This window comes from Canis aureus, chromosome 22 (assembly GCF_053574225.1).
Source record: "Canis aureus isolate CA01 chromosome 22, VMU_Caureus_v.1.0, whole genome shotgun sequence".
Classification (NCBI taxonomy): Eukaryota; Metazoa; Chordata; class Mammalia; order Carnivora; family Canidae; genus Canis; species Canis aureus.
In genome coordinates, this window is record NC_135632.1 from 33,486,803 (window position 1) to 33,499,106 (window position 12,304).

At 37.3% G+C, this 12,304-nt stretch overlaps 1 pseudogene; it reads left to right on the forward strand.

The window, feature by feature from the left end:
- The first annotated feature begins 4,514 nt into the window (after positions 1 to 4,514).
- On the forward strand, positions 4,515 to 6,473 carry LOC144294254 (small nuclear ribonucleoprotein G pseudogene; annotated as a pseudogene).
- Positions 6,474 to 12,304: the final 5,831 nt, after the last annotated feature.

Below are 12,304 nucleotides of genomic sequence, written 5' to 3' on the forward strand. Positions count from 1 at the left end.
TCCATAAGTGAGAATAAAGTGAAGCCTAACTAGTTTTGCTGAGGAGTGTCTTGAAGGGGGCTTAGAAAATCATAAAATAAGCCTGCTCCTTGAAATATTAGAGGATAGTAGTCAAATAACATCATATAGTGTTATTTTTCCCTCACTAAGAATGGAAGTACATAAAGTTTTAAGAAACATGGTAATAACAGCCATGGCTTGGTATTTTCCATCCTGAGCCAATCAGAAAAACACAATATAAGCCTTTGTTAAAAAGAAGTTGAAATTTTGTCCTTTGAGGAATTTCAAACATCTAGTTTCCATCTCTAACATCTAGTTTGTATTTCAAATAACAAAATCGAAGAATTATTGCAATAAGGATATCTGCTCTCTGTGTGCCAATCAATTTTTCAAAGAGCAACATTCTGATATATGATTTGTTTTTCTTCCAAATGGGTCTCCTGACTAGAGAAGCAGTGGCCAATGCCCAGATTAGATGTGGGCTCCTTGTGCTCTGTAAGAAGGATGGACAGAGACCACTGGTAGCAATGTCTCTTCTCTGCTCTCAACAACTAAAATGTCTTGCTCCAAGGATGTGTACCGTACCCCTATGTAACTGCAACTCTTATTTTTTTTTAATTTTTTATTTATTTATGATAGTCACACACACAGAGAGAGAGAGAGAGAGGCAGAGACATAGACAGAGGGAGAAGCAGGCTCCATGCACTGGGAGCCCGACGGGGGATTTGATCCCCGGTCTCCAGGATTGCGCCCTGGGCCAAAGGCAGGCGCTAAACCGCTGTGCCACCCAGGGATCCCACTGCAACTCTTATTAATGCTTAATAATCCTCAGTGACTATTTGGTTAAGCCTCATAGGGATATATTGCTTCTATACAAGTGGTTTATTTAGTTGTTGCTGCCAATCACACACACACTATTGTTCTGGTTAACTGGTGTTGTATAACAAACTACCTCAAAATTTAGTGGCTTAAAAGAGCAACCACTTTTTTTTTCATGATTTTTGCAGGTCAGGAATTTAGGCAGGATTTGATAGAGTGACTCTCATCTAGAGTCACCTGGTGGTATTCAGCTAGTAGCTAGTCTGGTTTAGAAAGTCCAAAATAAGCCTCCTGCCTTGAAGGAGTGTCTGTAAAGCCCCTCCACATGTTTTCTAAGCAGGGGAGATGGACTTTTTACACAGTTGATGGCTTCCCCAGAATGCATGTTTCAAGATAAGATGGCAAATAGATGTCTTCTGACCTGGCTCCTGAAGTCATTCAGTGTCACTTCCACCGCATCTATTGGTAAGACATAAGTTATAGGACCAGCCCAGATACAAAGAGAGAGTAGTTGATTACACAAGACTATGAATCTTGAGGACATTGTTCTTTTGAGATATCTTTTGAGGCTAGTGTTTCTGAGAGGATTCTAGATAAAAACAGTTCTTTCAATCTTGATACAATTATAGTAATGCCTTTTGTAGCCTTTATAAATTGGCACGTTGGAGGCCATCTGGTTGGCCTACCCCTTTATCAGGTCTGTTGATGCCAATAACCTGTATTGTTTTTTAGCATATGTCTATAGTCTTCTCTGTGACATAAGTTGTCACAAGTTCAAGTTGACATAAGTTCAAGAGACTGATTACCATGTGGGAACTGATCAAAAGAATCTAGGTTTATAACACTGAAGCTCAGATCATCAGCTATACTCTGATTCCCATGAAAATGTAGTCGGAATACACGGCTAGCCCTAGTTCATTACTATATAGCTTAGTTTGACACCATGCTTAATGTATAACATCCCACCAGTTTTATACATTCCTGTAATTCAAACCTTAATTGTTGTGCAGAGTCTGCTGATTCTATGTCAAATGTTGTTTATTATTGAAATAGCCTTCTTCCTGTTCTTCATGCTCAGGCCTTCCTACCTGTAGTCTTATCTATTGTAAATCTAGTGATCCTTTAAAGATCCAAAAAAGATCGTAATATTTCTCTGCTTGGAGACCTTCAATGGCTGCTGTTCTTACTTTAGTAAAATCCAAAGTTGTGACAGTGACTTATAAGGCTCTATGTGATCTATACCCCTTTCTTTTTCTCTGTTCTTATACATTTGTTTATTAATCCTTTCATTCCACAAATACTTATTTGGTACCTACTATGTGCTAGACAGTGTCTCAAAGGATCCATTATTGAACAAAACAGAAAAAAAACTTGTCTTTATGGAGTACCTCCCCCCCCCCCTTCTCCATTCACATTGATCTCCTTGCTGTTCTGGAACATTCCTAGCACATCTCTGGGCCTTTTTGTTTACCATTCTCTGTTTTATCCATGTGGCTTATTTTCTCATACACTTAGTTCTTTATGTTCAAATATCACCTCTACAGTTTATTTCTGGACCATCCATTAAAAGTAGTCATTATTGCTATATATCATAGTCCCTTCCCCCGGTTATCTTATTATCACCATATGGTAAACTAGATATTTAATTTCTATCTGTTTTTTTCCACTAGACTGGGAGGTCTGTGAAGGTAAGGCTTATCTGTATTACTTAATGTTACAGCCTGTCCAAATCACATTAGACTGTCAATAAGTGCTTGTTGAATGAATTTTTGAATTCAGTCATATGAATTCTGTTAACAAAAGCCAAGTAGCTCCTCAATAATTAGAAGCTCCCTACTTATCTGTCTTTGTTATTTATCTAGATCATTTAATGCAGTTAGATTACATTTGGTGGTTTGAGTCCCTTCCCTCAAAGTGAAATATTATAACCTAAATTTACCTACACTGGCATAAAGAGAGAGGCAGCAGAAGCCTTACGCTGTATTTTAACAGAACAATTAAGGAACCCTATTTGTACTTCATTAAGAGAAAATAAATGGGAGAAGTTATCTTGAATAATCATCTCTAGATTATCCATATTTTCATATTCATGCATTATCCTCATTTCTAACTATGCCTATACCATTAGGCAATGAAGCAGAAAATGTTGGTTTGCTTTAATTAAAAAGCTACTCAAATTAAACCAACACCATTTAGAGTTACATTACATTAAATGGACCATCATATATCATGCAGTAACTACAACTACACAAATAAAATGGAGAGCTGGACAGAATTCTCTTTTAATTTTGTCACTGATGAGTCTCAAACTAATTAACTTAGGTACAAAACACCACTTATTTGTAATGCAAAGAATTCCGATAATGCCGTGATATGCCATGCTGCTTATGTAAACAGATGGATTTCAATCTTTCCTATCCTCAACTTTCAAGTTACATAGGCTTTTGAGATTTAAACCATATTAACTCAAAAAAGGAAAGAAAAGTCATAATCAATTCTTAGTTCTTCCAGCACGTCTGAAGCAATATAAACTAAGCTATAATCATTACTCATGAAGGAAATATTGACGCCGTTGGTAATTTCACATAGGGTTCAGCAAATCGGGACAAATCCTGCCTCCCACTTATTTTTGTTCAGCCTGAGAGCTAAGAATGGATTTTATATTTTTAAATGGCTGAGAAATCAAATGGAGAATATTTCATGATATGTGAAAGTTAGATGAAATTTAAATTGCAGTGTCCATAAATAAAGTTTCACTGGAACACAGCCACAACTGTTTGTTTACATATTGTCTAGGCCTGCTTTCATGCCGGAGTTGAATAGTTTCAAGAGAGATCATTAGGCTCCCAAAGTCTAAAATATCAACTTGGCGGACCTCTTCAGAAAACCTTTGCTAATGGTTTGGTACACTGATTTCTCCAAATTTTGTCAGTAGGTCATGCATCAGAATTAAGTGAAGAAAAAGAGTACAGATTCTCCATCTCTATTAGATATTCTTATCCCATGGCTCCAGAGTAGTTTCAAGGTTCTAGCCTCTGGGCTTATATGACTTTTCTGGGGAGGAAATAGTATCAGAAAGTCTTGGGACTCACTCACTACACATGGACTGCTGCATATTTTCCTTCCAGTAAATCTACTGTGGTATTATTTCCTTGTTCATCATACTTCACTCATTCTGTGCATTGTTGTAAATAACCTCTTCAGAAGGCAGACACTTTGGTTCATAATGACAGCACATATTTTTCTCAGGGATTATTTTGTTTACATCCTTAGAGTATCTTTAGTTACACACTTATGTTAATATGGTAATTTAACTAGGGTAATATAAAAAGACAAAATCCATAAAGTGATATTACAGATTAAACTATTTGCCATGTAGAACAGATTAAGTACCGATATTCATAAGCAAAGCTATCACTAGTTTCACATTAATTTAGGTTGGAAGAGAAGATGGTGCTCAATCATGAATTATGCCTGGAGAAAAAAGGGGATTGGACTCATTTATTGAATAAAACATGGAAAGCTGTATGCCAGTGTATTACACAGAGGCAGAAATGATTAATCCACGTGTGGCATCTATCGTTCCATATAGAGTCTAGGTAAGAATTTAGGATCTGAATCCTTTAAAAAAAGAGATGTTCCTGGCTGAGTAGACACTATGAGCAAAGTTTACTTTCTTGAGTTGAAAAAAATTTATGAACAAGAAATTATTATTGAAATTAAATGGTGGCAGACATGTCCAAGGAATATTGTGGGAGTTCGATCTATGAATCTTGTGATAGATGAATGTGTAGAGATGGCAACTAATAGGCAACAGAACAATATTGGAATGGTGGTAATACGAGGAAATAGTATCATCACGTTAGAAGCCTTGTTTTTTTTTTTTTTTAAGATTTTATTTATTTATTCATGAGAGACACAGAGAATGGCAGAGACATAGGTAGAGGGAGAAACAGGCTCCCCACCAGGAGCCTGATGTGGGACTCGATCCCAGGACCCTGGGATCACGACCTGAGGCAAAGGCAGATGCTCAACCACTGGGCCACCCAGGCATCCCTAGAAGCCTTTGGAATGAGTAAAAACAATAGGGGTGTTCATAGAAGAAATGAATTGCTTCAACATATCCCCTCTCCATAGCTCCTGTTTCACTAAAATATAAAAATCAGGTCATGTGTATTTTCATATTGAATTTTTCTGTTAAATAAAAGTCAAAAAATGCCAATTTTTTACTTTTTTTGTAATAGTAAAAAAAAAATTTCCTGGATTCCTAGAAAACTACATCAAACAATCTTTAGATCTCTCTTTTTGGCCCTATTTGATAATGTGATTTATTTATCCTATGAAAATATTTGTAATTTATAGTATCATTATTATTTTCTTCAGAGGTTAACTATCAGAAGGCTTATTTTTTAAATCCTTTTTTTTAGTATGGGTTATAAAAATAAATGTTAAATAACTAAATGTGATTTTCATGGTATTTTAAACAAAAGAGGAGAAAGTCAGTACTAACTCTGTTCTTGCTATCTTGGTCTAAAATGGAACTAGAAGAATACTCATTTCAGTTTGGTAGACAGGCAGAGGCAGAGCAAGAGACAGAGAGAGACAGAGACAGGAAAACATACAGAGAAAAATACACAGAGACAGAGAAAGAGCAAGCAGAAAGACACATACACACGGAGATGGAAACAGAGAAAGATGGAGACAGAGAGAAAGAGAAATGGAGAGAGAGAGAGAGATGAAGACAGGGAGACAGAGACAGAAAGACAGAAAGATAGAGACACAGACAGAGAGACAGAGACAGAGAGGGAGACAGAGACAGGGAGAGATAGAGACATGGAGAGACATAAGGGGAGAGAGATAGACACAAGGGGAAAGAGACAGAGACACAGAGAGAGAAGGAGAGAGAGAGAGAGAGAGACCTGAGACAGAGTGGGAGAGACAGAGACTGACTGAGAAGAAACACACTGCCACAGAGACTGAGATCCTGAGACACTGAGAGAGAAAGACTGAGACATTAGAGAGGTCATATTGCAGATAGAGGAAGAGACTGGAGTTAAGCAGCCCCAAGTCAAGGAGTACCTGGAGCCATCAATTGGGAGAAGGAAAGAATGAATTCGTTCTCAAGCCCAGAGAAAGTACAGTCCTACTGACATCTTGATTTTGGACTTTGGCGCTCCAGAACTGTGAGAGAATAAATTTCTGTTGTTGCACACCACTCAATTTGTGGTAATTCATTGCCAGAGCCCTAGAAAACTAATACAACCAGATATAAAATTTGTGGTAGACAGTTCTTTTTTTTTTTCAATATAAGAAAATTCTTATGTCACTTCCCTCTAGGTTCCATGGGTTCATATGAGAATCTGTCATTCACATCGGCATTTCTTGAGGGTAATATGTTTTTCCCCCTGGCTGCTTGTAAGATGTTTTTCTTTGCCTTTAGTTTTCAGAAGTTTAATTAGATACATGTTGGCATAGATCTCTTTGGGTTTATCGTTTTTGAGGTTCTCTCAGCTTCTGGAATCTATAGGTTTGTGCCTTTCACCAAATTAGTCATTATGTCTTTGAATATTTTTTTAGTCTCACTATCTCTTTTTCTTTTGGAACTTTAATGATGTAAATGTTGGATCTTTTGTTTTTGCCCCAGAGATTCCTAAGTTCTTTCCATCTTTTTTTTTTATGTTGTCAGATTGCAAAAATTCCATTTTTATGTCCTCAAATTCACCAATTTTTTGCCTTTTGTCATCTCCACTCTATTATTAAGCCCATGCAGTGATTTTCTTAATTTCTCTTATTGTACTTTTCAGTTCTGTAATTTCCACTTGGTGTTTTTAAAATAACTTCTCTTCCTTTGTGTAGATTTTCTATTTTTTCATTTATTTCAAGGAAATTTGTACTTGATCGTGGAAGCATTTTTATGACAGCTGCTTTAAAATCCTTGTCAGATAATTCCAACATTTAATTCATCTCAGTATTGGCATCATTTGATTGTCTTTTCTCATTCAAGTTGTAATTTTCTTTGTTCTCGGTCTGACAGGTGATTTTTAAATTTTTTTAATTTCTTACTGTACCCTGGACATTCATTTTGTCTATTATGTTAAGAGACTCCAGGTCCTATTTAAATCTTTTATTTTAGCATGCAGTCATTCTGTTTAGGTTTATCTTGCAGGTCCTGGCCTACATTTGTGGACTGTGGTCCCAATGACAGTTTAATTTTAAAAGTGTTTGTGGAATTTTTTTGGTCTGCTTACTTGGTGCTGCTGGGACCCTCTTGGTCCCCACTGAAACTAAGATGTGAGGGGGTTTCTACATACTCAGTCAGTAGGTTTCTTCCACTAGAGGAGCGAATCTAATCTCAGGCTTATACGGTGAAAGAGGCTTCCCTGGCCAAGCCCCTGCTTGCTGGGAGATGGAGAGCATTTCTTGGGCCAGAACCTTCTTGTGGCAAGATCTCTCACAAAGGTGCCCACCAGCCCTCCCATGATTCTAGTGGGGGAGGGGAGTCTCAGGGCTAGGGAAACAATGAGACTTGTGGACCAGGCTTGTTTTGGTGAGATCAGTTTTGGTGCTGCTGGCCCCCTCAGTGTCTTTTAATCAGAGAGGGGAGTCTCAGGCCTATGAAAGAAAAGTGCTTCTCCTGGCTATTAACTGGTAGTGGAGCTCCCAAATGATTCCCCTGTTAAATGGTATTGGACAGTCACCTGGTGTTGTAAGAGGGTCTTTTTGATTTGCAGAACGAGTGAGCCTGTATAGATGGTCTTCCTTTGCTAGTTTGGGGTCAGAAAATGTAAGGTGAGAAAATGTAAGAAAATGAAAATGATGGGTGGGAAAATGTAAGACATCCTGCTGCTGTGTTTTTACTCCAGTTCTGGGTCCCAAACCACTTTGCCATCTTTCTAACACATTTTAGAGTTCTTTTCTTCGTTTGTTATTTCCAGGGTTTAACCTATAAGACCTATAGGTTTACTAGGCAGGGAGGAGTGGGGAGAAGTAGGTTTTTGGCATCTTCTTTGAACCCAAAGCCTTAGGTAAATTTTCTATTCAAATATAATGCATGCACAGAGAAGGAACATCCTGTTATGGTTGAATTGTATCTTCCAAAAAGATATGTTGAAATCCTAACCCCAGCACCTGACGCTGTGATCTTATTTGGAAAGAGGGTTATTGTGGTTGTAATTATTTAAGATGAGGTCCTATTGGAATAGGGTGAGCTCTTTCTCCAGTAGGACTGTTGTGGTGATGAGAAGAGGGTAAGAGACATAGAGACACAGACATAAGAGAGGGGGAACATCAGATGATCATAGAGGCAGTGATTGAAGTGCTACCTCTATGAATCAAGGAATGCGGAGAATTGCCACTAAACTAGGAGAAGCTGAAAAGAGGCAAGGAAAAATTCTTGCCTGCAGGTTTTGGAAGGAACATGGCCCTGTTGATACCTTGATCTCAGAATTCTAGCCTCCAGATTTGTGAGACAATACATTTTGGTTGTTTTAAGCTACCCAGTTTGTGGTGCTTTGTTACACCAGCCCTAGTAAAATATCATGCCTTATATTTTCAAAGTTTCTTCCAGCCAGAGGAAAGATGTTCTGGTTACGAATCGAACAACTGGTGGATCACAGAAGTGTCATTACCTTTTCCTAGTCTATAACCAAATTAAATGCTACTAGCCTCTATCGGTTATATCTAAAGGAGGAAACACAGGACAATAAGGCTTCTACATGTTTCTTTTCATAACATTTTCTATTTGGACACCTACAACTTACTATGACGTGTGGTTAGAAACAAAACCTTTACTGCTGCTTGGAAACCTTTTATTCATTTCTTGTTGAATCCCTGCCCATCTTCCCATATTTTCCCCCATCTTCTCATATTTTCCCTCTTAAAACTCTCCCACACTCTATAAGTGATTAGTATCTCCTCTTCTAAACAAACTCTCTCCAGATGAACCAGAAGCTTCATAAAACAAATTCCTCAACTCTTCTCCCATCATCTCCAAGGAAGTGTTCAAATTGTTTTATACCTCCTCCTCCATCTTTGTGTGGCCTCTTGTCTCTAAAGACAAAACTCTGCTATAGGTCAACCGGACCTATCTGGAGGAAAAGTGTTAGATAGTGGAAAAAACATAATTTAGGTGAACTTTCTGACATTTCTGGACCTCTGGATTTTTTATTCATAAACTAAGGGTATAGGATTAGATTATCCTGAAGATTCCATCCAACTCTAATCACCTTGACCCAGTTTCAGGAAATCACTTATGGTGACAGACAAATTGAAGAACAGGCTGTACTGGAAGAGGCCAGAAGATCTGTTCAAGAAAATTTGGCAAAGCATGGACCATCTCCTTCCATTACTTACACTACTTCCTGGTGGAAAGAGATGAGCAAAGAAGAAAATCAAGATGGAACTGGAAAACCTTGGCAAGCCAGTCCACGTAACTAAGGTGATGGTGTGTGCAATATGAGAAGCAAGAACCAAGGGACTCAATACCTGTTTTCATAGTCATGCTCTATTCCAGTACTGTTAAGTAGAAATATAATGTGGGTCACAAATGTCTCTGCCTCCATCTTTGTGTCTCTCATGAAGAAATAAATACAATCTTTTAAAAATAAACAACACAAGATATAAAAAACATACAGAGGAAAAAAGTCTAAAAGTTGCTTAAAATACTATTACATGTATTTGTATAGTGTTTTATGATTTGCCATGTATTTTTGCCTTATTTCATTTTCATAATGATGCTGTGAAGTTTTCTAACCAGAAATTTCCACTTGCTTCCTAGCACACTCAGGTGTGAACATGTCAAAAGCTAAAATGATCATTTTTCCTTTCTGTACTTGTATTTTTTTTCTGTATTTTTATGAATAAAGAGGGTTATACCATCATTTGCTATTTCAACCTGCCCGGGAGACAGTCTATGTACCTACCTACCTACCTTACTTCACTCCTCTCTTGTCTCTAAATCCCATATCTAATTAGTTAACCAAGTCCTGTTGATTCTACCATTTAAATATATCTTAAATCTAGATGTTTTCTTTTTTCCCCTCCCATCACATCGTGATGGTCAGTCCCACATCATTTCATGACTAAACTATTGTAATATCCTTATAACTGCTCACTACCTCTGTACTAGTACCCTAATCCATTCTCTGTAATCCCCCTTCCAGAACAAAATGAGTTTGACACTTCCCCATATGAAACCTTAATGATTCTATATTTCTTAGACAAGTGCTTCTCTAAGTTTACTGTAGATTCAAATAATCTAAGCATCCCGTCAAAGACAAGACTTGGATTCTGATTTAGGATGTCCCAGGTTCTGTATTTTGAAGGGAGATGTTGCTGCTGCTCCTGCTTGTCCATGAACGAGTTGAGTGGTAATATACCTGGAGGATGAAGTATACACTTTGAGAATAGCATTCCCTAGGCTCTTAGGATCTAGCTCTATCTCAATCTAGCTCTTGGCCTTAAAAATTATTTTCCTTCATCTCCAATCAGCTTATGCTGCTTCTCTACTCTCTAGACTCTCTAATCTAAGTAATTAATTTTTGGCATGTGAGAAAAAAATCCACCTGAGTTGAAACCCCAGTTTCCAGTAACTTTTAAAAATAAAAGTTAAAATTCCAGTTACTTTTTATGTAACTTTACAACTTCATCACTAAAAGGCAAATGAGAGAGGACAAGCAACAGATTCCAACCTCAGAGTTTATTCTGTCCTCTTGTAGCTTTTGCTTTCCAATGCATCCAAGGAGAATATTTTGTAAAGTCTTCACAATTCTGTTTGTTACCTGGTCCAATTCAGCATACAGAGGGTTAGAGGTCAGAGATAAGAGAACAACTCAAGCTCCCTATTTTATTGAAGCAGTATGATGGCCTGGATCCTTTGGAGCTGTTCCAGATAGTGTTGTAAAGTATGGGATACCTCTCTGAGCAACTTTCTCATCTCTTTTTTCAAGACCACTGTCCTTTGTGCTCAGGCAGCCAATATTGTCACATTGTCTGGGATTTTCCTCTGTTTTACTCATTGCACAGATCTTCTTCCCTCCCCTTTACAGTCCAGGTACCTGGGTCAAGTTCCATATCCACTTCCCCCATCTTCCCTATCTACATACCATTCTCCTCAGACTTTTGTTTTTGTTCATATGTTCATTTGCTTTCATTCTGGCAATATTTACTGAGCACGGAATATAGTGATGAAGGGGATGACATAACTCCTATACTCAACATTGCTTAAAGGCTATGAGAGAGGCAGACACTGAAACAATTTAGGGTAAGTGTTTTCTTAAAAAAGCAAAGGTGCTTTGGGAGCCTGCACCTGGAGTTCTAATAATTTAATTCACTCCAAGATGTTAATATCTGGCATTACTGGGTTACAGCTCCCACTGGCACTTCTGTTTTAAAAGTTACTCTTTCTTGGGATGCCTGGGTGGCTCAGTCACTTAAGCCTCTGACTCTTGTTTTCGGCTCAGGTCATGATCTCAGGGTTGTGAGATCAAGCTCCCTTTCAGGCTCCAATGCTTGAGAATTCCCTGCTCATCAGGGAATCTGCTGGAGATTTTCTCTCTCTCTCTCTCTCTCTCTCTCTCTCTCTGCCTTTCCCTCCCTCATCTCAAATAAATAAGCAAATCTTTTTAAAAAGTACTTTCTTTTTATTATTGTTACTGTTATGTTTCCAAATTCCAGATATATATTAATAGTGAGAATAAGAAATCAGAATTCTTGGGAATTTCTAAAATTATTAGTCATTCTGAAAATATATCCAATGTTCTTCACACTCTTAAAACTCATCATTATAGATTTCTAGAAATATTTGATTGATAAATAAGAAATAATAAGTTTGGAAGTTACTAAATACCATAGCCTACAGTGAAAACTTAAACACTGAAAAATTCTAGTGAACATTATTAGGTTGTATTAAGTTGTATTCAAATAAAGTAACATTTGTATCTTCTAGCAAGATTAGCAGCACCCCACCAAATCATATGCCTAAATTGCCATTTTAAGGGTATTTTCTCTCTCAAATTTGTTCAATGGAACATGTTTCATAGGATTTTTGTAAGATATACTGTTCAAGTAGGCTATGAACACACAATATGGCAACAATTGCAAGCCTGAGTGACTGACTAGATGAATCATTTCTCTTATGTAACCTTGTCCTTGTTCCTGAGAAAGTTGGTCTTGACCTTCAACTTCATATGTCCACTTTTACTTCTTGCTTTTGATTTGGCATTGGTATATTCCTTAGAACCAATAAGGTCTTTATGTTGATTGTTAGGTTTAATTCTTGCAGGGGAATTTAAATTATTTTCCCTGATTTCTCAATTGATTTTTCTTAGTATTTGGAATTTGGAAATCATTTTTAACGAAGTTCTGGGGAGGAATTCCTAGAAGAAAACTCTGATATTTATGTATCACTCCTATTGGGAAATGTGTTTCAAGTTCCAAATGACTGGTTTACCATTTTGAATACTCTTAGAAACATCCTTTATGGAAT